General features: G+C 45.9%; 1 pseudogene; it reads right to left on the bottom strand.

Annotated features, from left to right (window-relative positions):
* Nucleotides 1–2075: 2075 nt before the first annotated feature.
* Nucleotides 2076–9605, bottom strand: LOC105495243 (heterogeneous nuclear ribonucleoprotein A3-like; annotated as a pseudogene).
* Between the last annotated feature and the right edge of the window lie 1351 nt (nucleotides 9606–10956).

Genomic DNA, 10956 nt, shown 5'->3' with positions numbered 1-10956 from the left:
TGACCTCAGGTGATCCTTCCAGTGCAGCCTCCCAAAGTGCTGGGATTACAAGCATGAACCACCGTGCCTGGCCTGAATCAGAATCTTTTAGTTTATGAGAATTACTTAAGAATCTGATATCAGGCCTTTTTTTTTTCCATTTATTCATTTTTTAAAAACTGAGCCATTCATCAGTTTATTTGAACATGTGTCTGTTGGACACTTAACATGTACCAGGTGCTAGGGACTCAGCAATGAACAAGACAAAATACAGTATTTGCCTTTAAAGAGCACAGGGTGAGACAGACACAAAGTTAAGTGAACAGAACAGTCAATCAAGAAGCTAAGTTCACATAGCGATAAGTAAAGAAAATGGAATAGGGTAATGGGATATTGGGAGTTATGGAAAGTTAATTTAAATTTTTAATTAACTTAGGGGGTTACAGAAGGCCTCTCAGGGGAAGTGACGTTTGAGCTGAGAAGTATGATAAGAAGGAGCTGATAATGCACACATCTAGAGGAGAAGGGTCTCAGGGAAGGAAAGAAGAGTGCAAAAGTCAAGGTGGGAAATGTTTGGCACATTCAAGAGACAGAAAGAAAGACAAGTAGAGGGCCTGAGACTGGGCCTCAATCCTTCCCACACTTAAGATCAGGCAGAGAGCAGTAGATGTTGAGGTTGAAGATTAAACCCAGGAGAGCATTTAATATAAACTTAGAAATGTAAATGTTTCAACAAGAAGTGAGTAGTGAATGACTATTAGAAGAGGTGAGTTGGAGTTGGTGGCCTTAATTGGGTTGGGTGGAGAGATGAAAGTTAAAAACCTGACTGGATGTAGCTTAAAGAGAATGGGAGACAAGGAAGTAGAGACAAGAACTGCAGAAAATGTTCAGGAAGTTTTACTAGTTAAGGGAGTAAAAATTCAAACTTCTGGTAATAACAGGTCTTGGGGTCAAAAGAAGGTTTTCTTTCATAATTTTTATTCAGACATATTCAAAAGTAGAACAAACCCCCATGTACTCATTATCCATTGTGTTTGGGTGAATAATGGCCCCCAATGTCCATGTCATAATCCACAGAACGTGTGGATATGTTACACAGCAACAGGGACTTTGTGTGTGTGATTAAATTAAGGATCTTGAAGAGAGATTATCCTGGATTATCTAGACGGGTTCAGTATATTCACATAGACCCTTAGGGAGGCGGGAGGATCAAAGTCAATAGTAAATGGGTCAGGAGATGGGCCAGGAGTGGTGGCTCATGCCTGTAACCCCAGTACTTTGGGAGGTCAAGGCAGGAGGATCACTTGAAGCCAGGAGTTTGAGACCAGCCTGGGCAACATAGTGAGATCCCATCTCTACAAAGATAAAAAATTTAGCCAGGTGTGGAGGCATGTACCTGTAGTCCCAGCTACTCTGGAGGCTAAGCAGGGAGGATTGCTTCAGTCCAGCAGTTGGAGGCTGCAGTGAGCTATAATTGTGCCACTGCACTCCAGCCTAGACAACAGAGACCTTGTCTCTTTAAAAAAAAAAAGGTAGGAGATGTGCTCATATCTGTAATCTCAATGCTTTGAGGGGCCAAGTAGGGAGGATCGCTTAAGGTTAGGAGTTTGAGACCAGCCTGAACAATATAGCAAGACCCTGTTTCTACAAAAAAGAATTTTTTTAATTAACCAAGCATGATGGTGTGCACCTGTGGTGCTAGGTACTCAGGAGGCTGAGGCAGGAGGATCACTTGAGCCCAGGAGTTCAAGGCTGCAGTGAACAATGATCACACCACAGCACTCTAGCCTGGGTGACAGAGTGAGACCTTGTCTCTCCCCGAAAAAAAAAAATAGTAAGAGATACAAAGATGGAAGCAAGAGGTTCAAGTGACACACTGAAGAAGCCAAGAGCCAGAAAATGCAGTGGCCTCTAGATCCTAAAAAAGGCAAGGAAATGGATTCTCCCACAAAGCCTCCAGGCAGAAGGAAAATGCAGGAGAATGGGAAAGCCCACGGAGTGTTAAAGAGCCAGCCATTAGCTTTTCCAATCATGAAGTGCTTGGGACATTTGGCTTCTTGACGGGTTGTTTTTTTAAGTTAAAAATTCCTTAATATTTTATTCCTGGTACCACTACCACAATTTACAGGGCAATATACCTGATGTAATGAAAAGAAAAAGACAAAGCTACAACAGATGAAAGACCTCAGGAATGTACATCTAATTGACACTACATTGCATTAATCAATAGCTGCACTTTGTGCAAACTGTGGCTATGATAGTCCTGAACAAGAAGGGTTTCCTGTTTAAGCTGCAGTAACTTTTCTGACTATGGATCATCGTTCCTTCTGTGGCAGATTTTTACAGTTCCTCTAATGCATTTGGTGTGACTGTCTCAAAGTAACCTGCAGCTTTCCTGACAACTCCTTGCTCTCTCTCCTGCTAAGAGCTGTAGCCCTTTTCTGCTGTTTTTAGAACCTTCTGCTGCCATATCCACCACTTCCACCACCAGATCCATAACCACCACCATAGGGAATGCCCAAGCTTCTTCCACCAAAACTGCCCCCTTTCATGGGTCCATAATTTGATTGCTGTTGTCCACTGTAATTTCCAAAATCATTATAGTTCCCACCACCACCATAGTTACCACCGCCAAAATTTCCTCCTTCATTGTACCCATCATATCCTCCACCACCGCCACCATATCCACCACCTTGGTTTCCACATCCTGGTCCATCATGACCATAGCCCCCTCTACTACTATAACCAGGACCACCGCCATAGTTGCCACCATCACCTCCAGATCCATTATATCTACCATCACCTCCTCCATAACTACCTCTGCTGCCACCACCTCCACCACCATAGCCTCCTCTTCCATCACAGTTTCCACCACGGCCAAAATTACCTCCACCACCTCCAAAGTTTCCTCCACAATAAAATTGCCAGATCCACCTCCACAACCTCCCTGTGATCCAGCAGACTGCATCTCTTGTTTAGAAAGGGCCTTTTGCACTTCACAATTTTGCCCATTAATAGTGTGGTATTTCTGAACAACAATTTTATCAACTGTATCATGATCATCAAAAGTTGCAAAAGCAAATCCTCTCTTTTTTCCACCCTGCCCATCTTCCATAACTTCTGTGGTTAATCTTGCCATACTTTCCAAAGTAGTTCTCTCAAATTATATTCTTCTGTGTCTTCTTTAACACCACCAACAAAAATGTTCTTCACTGTTAGATGGGCGCCAGGCTTTACAGAATCCTCTCTGGAAACAGCTCTCTTTGGTTTGACTACACGCCCATCAACCTTGTGTGGTTGAGCACACATTGCTGCATCCACCTCTTCAACACAAGAACAAGTCACAGAACCAAAGCCCCTGGAATGTTTTGTTTGGGGGTCTCTCATTACCACACAGTCCGTGAGTGTGCCCCATTTCTCAAAATGTTCTCTGAAACTATCATCTGTAGTTTCAAAGCTCAGACCACCAATAAACAGTTTTCTCAACTGCTCTGGTTCGTTTGGATCGTGGCCCTCCTCCCTCCAGCAGCGACGGCTAGAGCCAGGCTGGGGTCAACAGGTGGCGGTTTTACCTCCAATTTGAGACCGGACTTGCCTCTTCCAACTCAACTTCAATATGGGACTGAGAGCTTCTTGACAGGTTTTGCAGAGTTGACTTGCAGATTTTTTTCTGGTTTGAGATTCTCCCTACTCCCTACTCCCTACTCCATTAACACTGAGTTTTAATGTTAAACTTAGCTTTGCTCCTCTGGAATCCTGTAAGTAGACAGAGGTAATAGCAAGTCAAAATAAATAGAATGTCTTACTAGAAGGCCTTGCTCTGTTTCTAATCTCTCCTCTGAAAGTCTTTTTGCAGCTTTGTTTTGGGAGAGCCATGAAGGTGTAGCTTTGGAATAGATTTGTAAGAGAATATTCTGGCAATGGTAAGTGCTACATGACTCCTGGTGAGTAAAGATCAATGGCCCAGCTTTTCTGACCACCTTTAAAATGTATCTTTTGCCATATTTTTTATGAGTTATCATGAACCCCAAGTTAGGAGTCCTTAATACACTGGGTGCTGAGCCCTGGCCATACTTGTATTCTCTCAATTGGAGAAGAGAAATTACATCATGGAATTCCTAGGTTGGCCTGACCAGGCCCACTTGGACTTCCTGCTGTTGTGGTTTTCCTCTTGAGTTTCCATAGTAGAGGTCTCCTCTGCCCCTGCTTCAGCTTCCTGCTCCCAGCACCTCCCTCCTGGCCTCAGCTTTCAAAGATGGTTCTTCAGGCCCGGAAGGATCAGCCTGAGACTGGCATTGGAAAATCCAGGCTCTAGTCCAGATTCTTCCACTTGCCAACAAATCTCTTCCCTTCTCTGGGCTTTGGTTTCCTCAGCCATAAAAAAGAAGACAGCACCTCTCCCCAGCCACCCAACTGACTAGGAAGTGAGGAGCGCCTCTGCCTGGCCACCAACTGTCTGGGAAATGAGGAGCGCAAAAAAAAAAGTCCAGGTATGGTGGCTTACACCTATAATCCCTGCACTTTGGGAAGCCAAGACAAGAGGATCACTTGAGGCCAGGAGTTTGAGACCAGCCTTGCCAACCTAGTGAGGCCCTGTCTCCACACATACAAAAAAATTATCCAGGTGTGGTGGCACGCTCCTGCAGTCCCAGTTACTCAGAAGGCTGAGGAGAGAGGATTGCTTGAGCCCGGGAGTTTGAGACTACAGTGAGCTAAGAAGGTGCCACTGCGCTCCAGCCTGGGCAACAGAGACCCTGTCTCTTAAAAAATAAATAGGCTGGTTGTAGTGACTCACTCCTGCAATCCCAGCACTTTGGGAGGACAAGGCAGGCAGATCACTTGAGGTCAGGAGTTCGAGACCAGCCTGGGTGAAACCCCATCTCTACTAAAAGTACAAAAATTAGCTGGGTGGGGTGGCACATGCCTGTAATCCCAGCTACTCGAGAGGCTGAGGCGGGAGAATTGCTTGAACCTGGGAGGCGGGGTTTGCAGTGAGCCGAGATTGCTCTACTGCACTGCGGCCTGGGCGATAGAGCGAGACTCAGTCTCTAAATAAATAAATAAATAAATAAATAAATAAATAAATAAATTTAATGTAAAGGCAGGGCGTGCTGGCTCATGCCTGTAATCTCAGCACTTCGAGAGGTCAAGGTGAGTGTATCACCTGAGGTCAGGAGTTTGAGACCAGCCTGGCCAACGTGGTGAAACCCCATCTCTACTGAAAATACAAAAAATTAGCCAGGCATGGTGGCAGGTGCCTGTAACCCCAGCTACTCGGGAGGCTGAGGCAGGAGAATGGCTTGAACCCGGGAGGCGGAGGTTGCGGTAAGCCAAGATTGTGCCACTGCACTCCAGTCTGGGCAATAAGAGCAAAGCTCTGTCTAAAAAAAAAAAAAAAAAAAAAAACTAAAAAAAAGACAATAACAAACTTGCTTGATAGAATTGTTATAGGAATTAAATGATACGATATGGTGAAAGTGCATTAAATTATAAAGTGTAATCCAGAAGTTATCTAATTATAATTATTCCTTAGTGGAATCTTTGAATATTCTCATAGCTCTTCATTTTACAAATGGAGAAGCTGAGGCTCAGAGATAAGTTTACTCATTGTGATAGTTCATCTTATGTGTCCAGTTGGCTAGGATACAGTGCCCAGTTGTTTCGTCAAACACCAGTCCAAAATGCTGCTGTGAAAGTATTTTTCAGATGAGCTTAACTTTTAAACCAGTGGACTTTGAGTAAAGCAGATTACCCTCCAAAATATGGGAGTCATCCAGTCCGTTGAGTATCTTAAGAGAAAAGACAGGTCCCCTAAAGAAGAAGGAATTCTGCCTCCTGACTGCCTTTGAATTCAAGACTTCAGCAACAACCCCTGCTGGAATTGCCATCCGATTGACCTGGCCTGCAGATTTCAGACTTGCTAGGCCCCCACAACTGCATGGGTCAATTCCTTAAAATAAATGTCTCTCTCCCTACCTCTCTCTATGTATATATTTAGATATAGATTATAGATAGGTTATAGATCTAGGTACATATACACAGATACTCTCTATTGATTCTGTTTCTCTGAATAATCCTTACTGATGTATTCATCCTGTCCCTCATGAAGCAAATAATTATTAGGCACCTACTGTGGGCTCTGTTAGGCAAAGCAAATAAGACAGGGTCTCTGCCCTCAGGCAGGGAATAGACAAGTGACTTCCCACATACAGTGTAGCGTGGGACCAGTGCTGTGTGTGGGCTGTGCTTTGGGAACTGTGGATCCACAGTGGAGGAATATTAAAATGGGTAACTGAGAGCTGTGAGGCAGGACATGCTTCCCAAAAGATAGTGATGCCTGAGTGAGTTTTGAAGGATGAATATGGATTAGCAAAGCCAAGAAGAGAGGGGCCAGACACTTCAGGCCCAGGAGAATGGGAAGCAGGGACAGCATCTCTGCACATGAGACCCTCGGGAGTTCCAGGTGGCTGGAGCTGAGGGGTGTTGGAGAGAGCTGAGCAGTGAAGCAAGAGCAGTAGCAGGGGACCCCTTTTAGAGATGCCCTTTATCCTGGAAGTCACAGGGAGCCCTCAAGGACTCCAAGCAGGGGAGACAGGGAACTGTGTTTCAGAAGAGTGCCTCTGCTACCAGGTAGAAGCTGACCTGGAGGGGACCTGTGAGGAGCCAGTTGAGGTCTGATGTGAGGCAGAGGATGGAGGAGGGATGGCAATGACAGGTGACCATTCCCTCAGCATGTGGCCAAGCTCCTGTTACCAGTGAGGCCCTCTGCTCAGTGATGAAGCTCCATAATAAACAACACGGACTCTGCTTCTAGGGAGCTTGGTGACGGAACAAAGGGGCCTTGGCATTGACTATTGATCTGTTCATCTGAGGGTCAAGAGAGCTATGGGTCAGAGAGAGATTGGGAAGAAGCTAGGGTGAAACTAAAATCAGGGAGGAAAAATAGGCTTTGTGTTAAGAACCTGGAATTGTAGGCAAAATATTGCGCGTTTGGTTGTTTTTTTTCCCCACTCTGTAGAGAGGATCTACAGTCATTATCACATTCTCAAAGGGGAGAAAATATCCCCTCCAAGTTAGGAAACACTGAAATAGAATGCAGTGAACAGATGGCGGAGGGTGGAGCCCCTGGGAATGGCAATATTGAAAGGGTGGCAGGCAGCGCACAGTGGCTCACGCCTGCAATCCCAGCACTTTGGGAGGCTGAGGGGGAGGGATCATTTGAGCCAGGAGTTCGAGACCAGCTTGGGCGACATGGTGAAACCTCATCTCTACAAAAAATACAAAAATTAGCTGGGTGTGATGGTGAGCGCCTGTAGTCCCAGCTACTCGGGAAGCTGAGGTGGGAGGATCACCTGAGCCCTGGAGGTCGAGACTGCAGTGAGCCGTGATCGCACCGCTGCATTCCAGCTTGGGTGACAGAGTGACACCCTATCTTAAAAAAAAAAATGAGGCAAAGGAAAAGGCAACTGAGAAGAAATGTTCAAAGAAAGAGGAAACAGGACAGTGCAGCCTTATGGAAACCTGGAGAGGGGAGCATCCCAAGAAGCCAAGGACTGCTCAGCAGCGCCTCCTGGTCCAGAGCAGGTAAAGGAGACCCGCAGACACCAGTCATTTGATTTGGAGTTGAAGAGGTGGGCAGAGAAGAACCTCCCAGAGAAGAAAGCCGTTTTAATATCAGGAAGCCCGTAGCACGACACACGTTCATATGCTACAAGGAGCAAGCCAGGAGAATGAGAGCGGTCTCTGGCCACCAAGCTCCAGGCTGCATCAGTCCTTGCCCTTTGGGAAAGCGGTGGCCCCCAAGGAGCAAACGGAAACCAAGCGATAAGTGAATGACGGCAGCCACATGCAGCTGTTCAGGGAGGTTTGCTCAGGTGCTTGAAAACCTGGATCCCAGGAGGAACAGCCAAATCCCAGTCCCAAGCCAAAGAGCTTGGGACTCTGCAACTTGAGAGGCCTCGGGGAGATGATCAACTGTTTTCAGAGGAAGGGCTTTCCTAGGGCAGAGGGAACAGGTATGTTTTCTGGATCCAGGACTAATTAAAGCAAGACAGAGTGGATTCAGTAGCAGAGGGAATTTTCTAAAATCCCAGCAGCCAAGAGGAGTAGCAAGGCCCTTGTGTTCAGAAGTGTGCAGAGGCTGGGTGATTATTTGGCAGGGCTAGTACACAGATGATCCAAACCTCAGGTCGGGGTTGGATTCCATGACCTTTAAGGTCCCTTCCAGACTTAGGAATATCTAACACTTATCAGATTTCTTTGTCATCTTGAAGGGTTTTGGAAAATGGTCAAAAAGACTTGTGATGCATTTTATTTTTAAAAAATCATGCTACATAAGGCTCATGAGGTTAGGGGTAGAAAGGAATAGTGTGGCTTAAAAAAATAGCACCTCTAGCAAGTATTATACCTCTTAAGAAGGAAATCATTGACTAGGGTTTGGATCAGTGGTTCCCAAAGGTCACTTGAGGGCAGATAACCTCCACCCCGCTATTTTAACTCTAAGAGCCCAGGTTGGACCCAAGTTGGACCCAGGAATCTATGTTTTAAATAAGCAACAGTGCTCCACCCCCATCAAAAATCTAATGTGGCAGATCCCAGGACTCCTCTTTTGAGAAACTGGGTGATGACGGACTGAGGATAGCAACAATTCTCCAAATAAAGTGCTCTATAAATGGCGATGTGCTTTGCAGTTGGGGAAAACAAGGCTCAGCAGTGTGGAACGTGTGCCGGGACAGGCTGGAGGCAAGTGTAAATCCCAGATTGACCTCAGGTCCAGGTATTTCCCCTTGGCACTGAGCAGGCTCAATGGAGAATTTTGCAGGCCTTGATCTCATTCACTTTCATCACTCCCACCTGGACAGAACAGGAGGCTCAAATCATTGCCTCAGTCTCCTGGTCTATAAAATGAAATAATGGTGGTTGGGCCTATATTCTCCATGAACGAGGGAGAACAAATCTGCAAAGTATGGACTCCCAGGACTGAGTGGGGCTGGAACACTCTGGAGAAAGCTGCTGTGGGCTGAATGTTTGTGTCCCCCTGAAATCCACGTTGAAACTCTAATCCCCAGGGTGATGGTATTTGGAGGTAGGGCGTTTGGGAGGTAATTAGGGTGAGGTTAGATGATGAGGGTGGAGCTTCCATGATGGAATTAATGCCCTTATAAAAAGAGGAAGAGGCTGGGCACGGTGGCTCATGCCTGCAATCCCGGCACTTTGGGAGGCCGAGGCGGGTGAATCACCTGAAGTCAGGAGTTCGAGACCAGCCTGGCCAACATGGTGAAACCCCATCTCCACTAAAAATACAAAAATTAGCCAGGTGTGGTGGTGCATGCTTGTAATCCCAGCTACTTGGAGGCAGGAGAATAGCTTGAACCGGAGAGGTGGAGGTTTCAGTGAACTGAGATTGCACCACTGCACTCCAGCCTGGGTGATGAGCAAGATTCCATCTCTAAAAAACTAAATAAAAAGAAGAAGAGAGACAGTGCTCTCTTGCTCTCCCCTCCTCTACCCACCTCCTCCTCGTCCTTGCCCCCTACTTCTCCCCCTCCCTCCCTAAATGCTTGCACCAAGGAAAGGCCATCGGAGGCCATAACCAGGAAGGTAGCCCTCACCAAGAACCTGACCATGTTGGCACCGATCTCAGAATTCCAGCCTCCAGAATTGTGAGAAATAATTATTTGTTATTTAAGCTACCAAGTGTATGGTATTCTGTTATGGCAGCCCGAACTAAGACAAACACATCACTATTTGCTCAAAGGCTTCAGAAAGCAGCCAAGAAGGAATAACGGGCGTCACATTTACCCTCCTGCCTGGAAAAAACTGGGCAGAATGTGTGAAGCAATAGTTTCAAAATGCTAGATAGCAGGCAACAAAGGACAGTGATCCCGGAGAAACAGGAAGCAAATGAGGTGAGCCCCGCGATGGCTCCAGCTGACTGCGGGGGAAGTTTCCAGGCTGCAGCACAGGGAAGGGGAGCAGAAGCGGAGCCCAACAGAATTCCTGAACGGAGGCAGCAGGAGCTCCCAGGACAGAATACTGGAGAGGAGGAGCGGCACAGAGACAGCTCCAGAGATAATGCAGAGAGAGAGAAATTCAGCGGAGTGCTGCTCAGCATGTGCGTGTGAGGAACCCACTCCAGGCCAGGGAACCACCCAGAAGGATGAGAGGAATCTAACTTTGAAGGTCACAAAAAACAGAACAGCTTCTGTTCCCACCAGTCAGACAGGAAAGCCTCATTATCCATGGGGTATTGGATAGGGCACTCAGGAGAGTCTTGCCTCAGTCATGGGGAATAATTAGTCCTAGGTAATAATTAGCCTAGACAAAACATGCCTCTGCTCCCACCCAATAAATCTTAAAAGCAAGACCTTAAAGGATCAAACTGTTCCAAGAAACTTAACTGCAGTCCGAAAACAGAGCTCAAGAATATTTACAGGAAATCAAAAATACCTAGCACCTGACAAATGAAAAATCTTAATGTCTGGTCCAGTAAAAAAATTACTTGGCATAGGCTATATATAAACCCTCACTTTAAAAAACAATTGATTTTTGACAAGGGTGCCAAGATAATTGAAAGGGAAAAAAATAGTCTTTTCTGTATTTTTCCTTGTTTTAGAGATGGGATCTCGATCTGTCACTTAGGCTGGAGTACAGTGGTGCGATCAGAGCTCACTGCAGCCCGGAACTTCTGGGTTCAAGAGATCCTCCTACTTCAGTTTCCTGAGTAGCTGGGACCACAGGCTCATCCACCACGCCTGGCTTTTTTTTTTTTTTTTTTTTTAATTTTGTGTAGAGACAGGGTCTCACTATGTTGTCTAGGCTGGTCTCAAACTCCTGGCCTCAAGTGATCCTGGCCTCCCAAAGTATTGGGATTACAGGCATGAGCCACCATGCCTAGCCAAGAATAGTCTTTCCAACAAATAGTACCGGACAACAACTGGATATCCACATATAAAAGAATAAAGTTAGACTTTTTCT

This window comes from Macaca nemestrina, chromosome 1 (genome assembly GCF_043159975.1).
Source record: "Macaca nemestrina isolate mMacNem1 chromosome 1, mMacNem.hap1, whole genome shotgun sequence".
Classification (NCBI taxonomy): Eukaryota; Metazoa; Chordata; class Mammalia; order Primates; family Cercopithecidae; genus Macaca; species Macaca nemestrina.
This window is presented reverse-complemented; position numbering and strand designations above follow the sequence as displayed.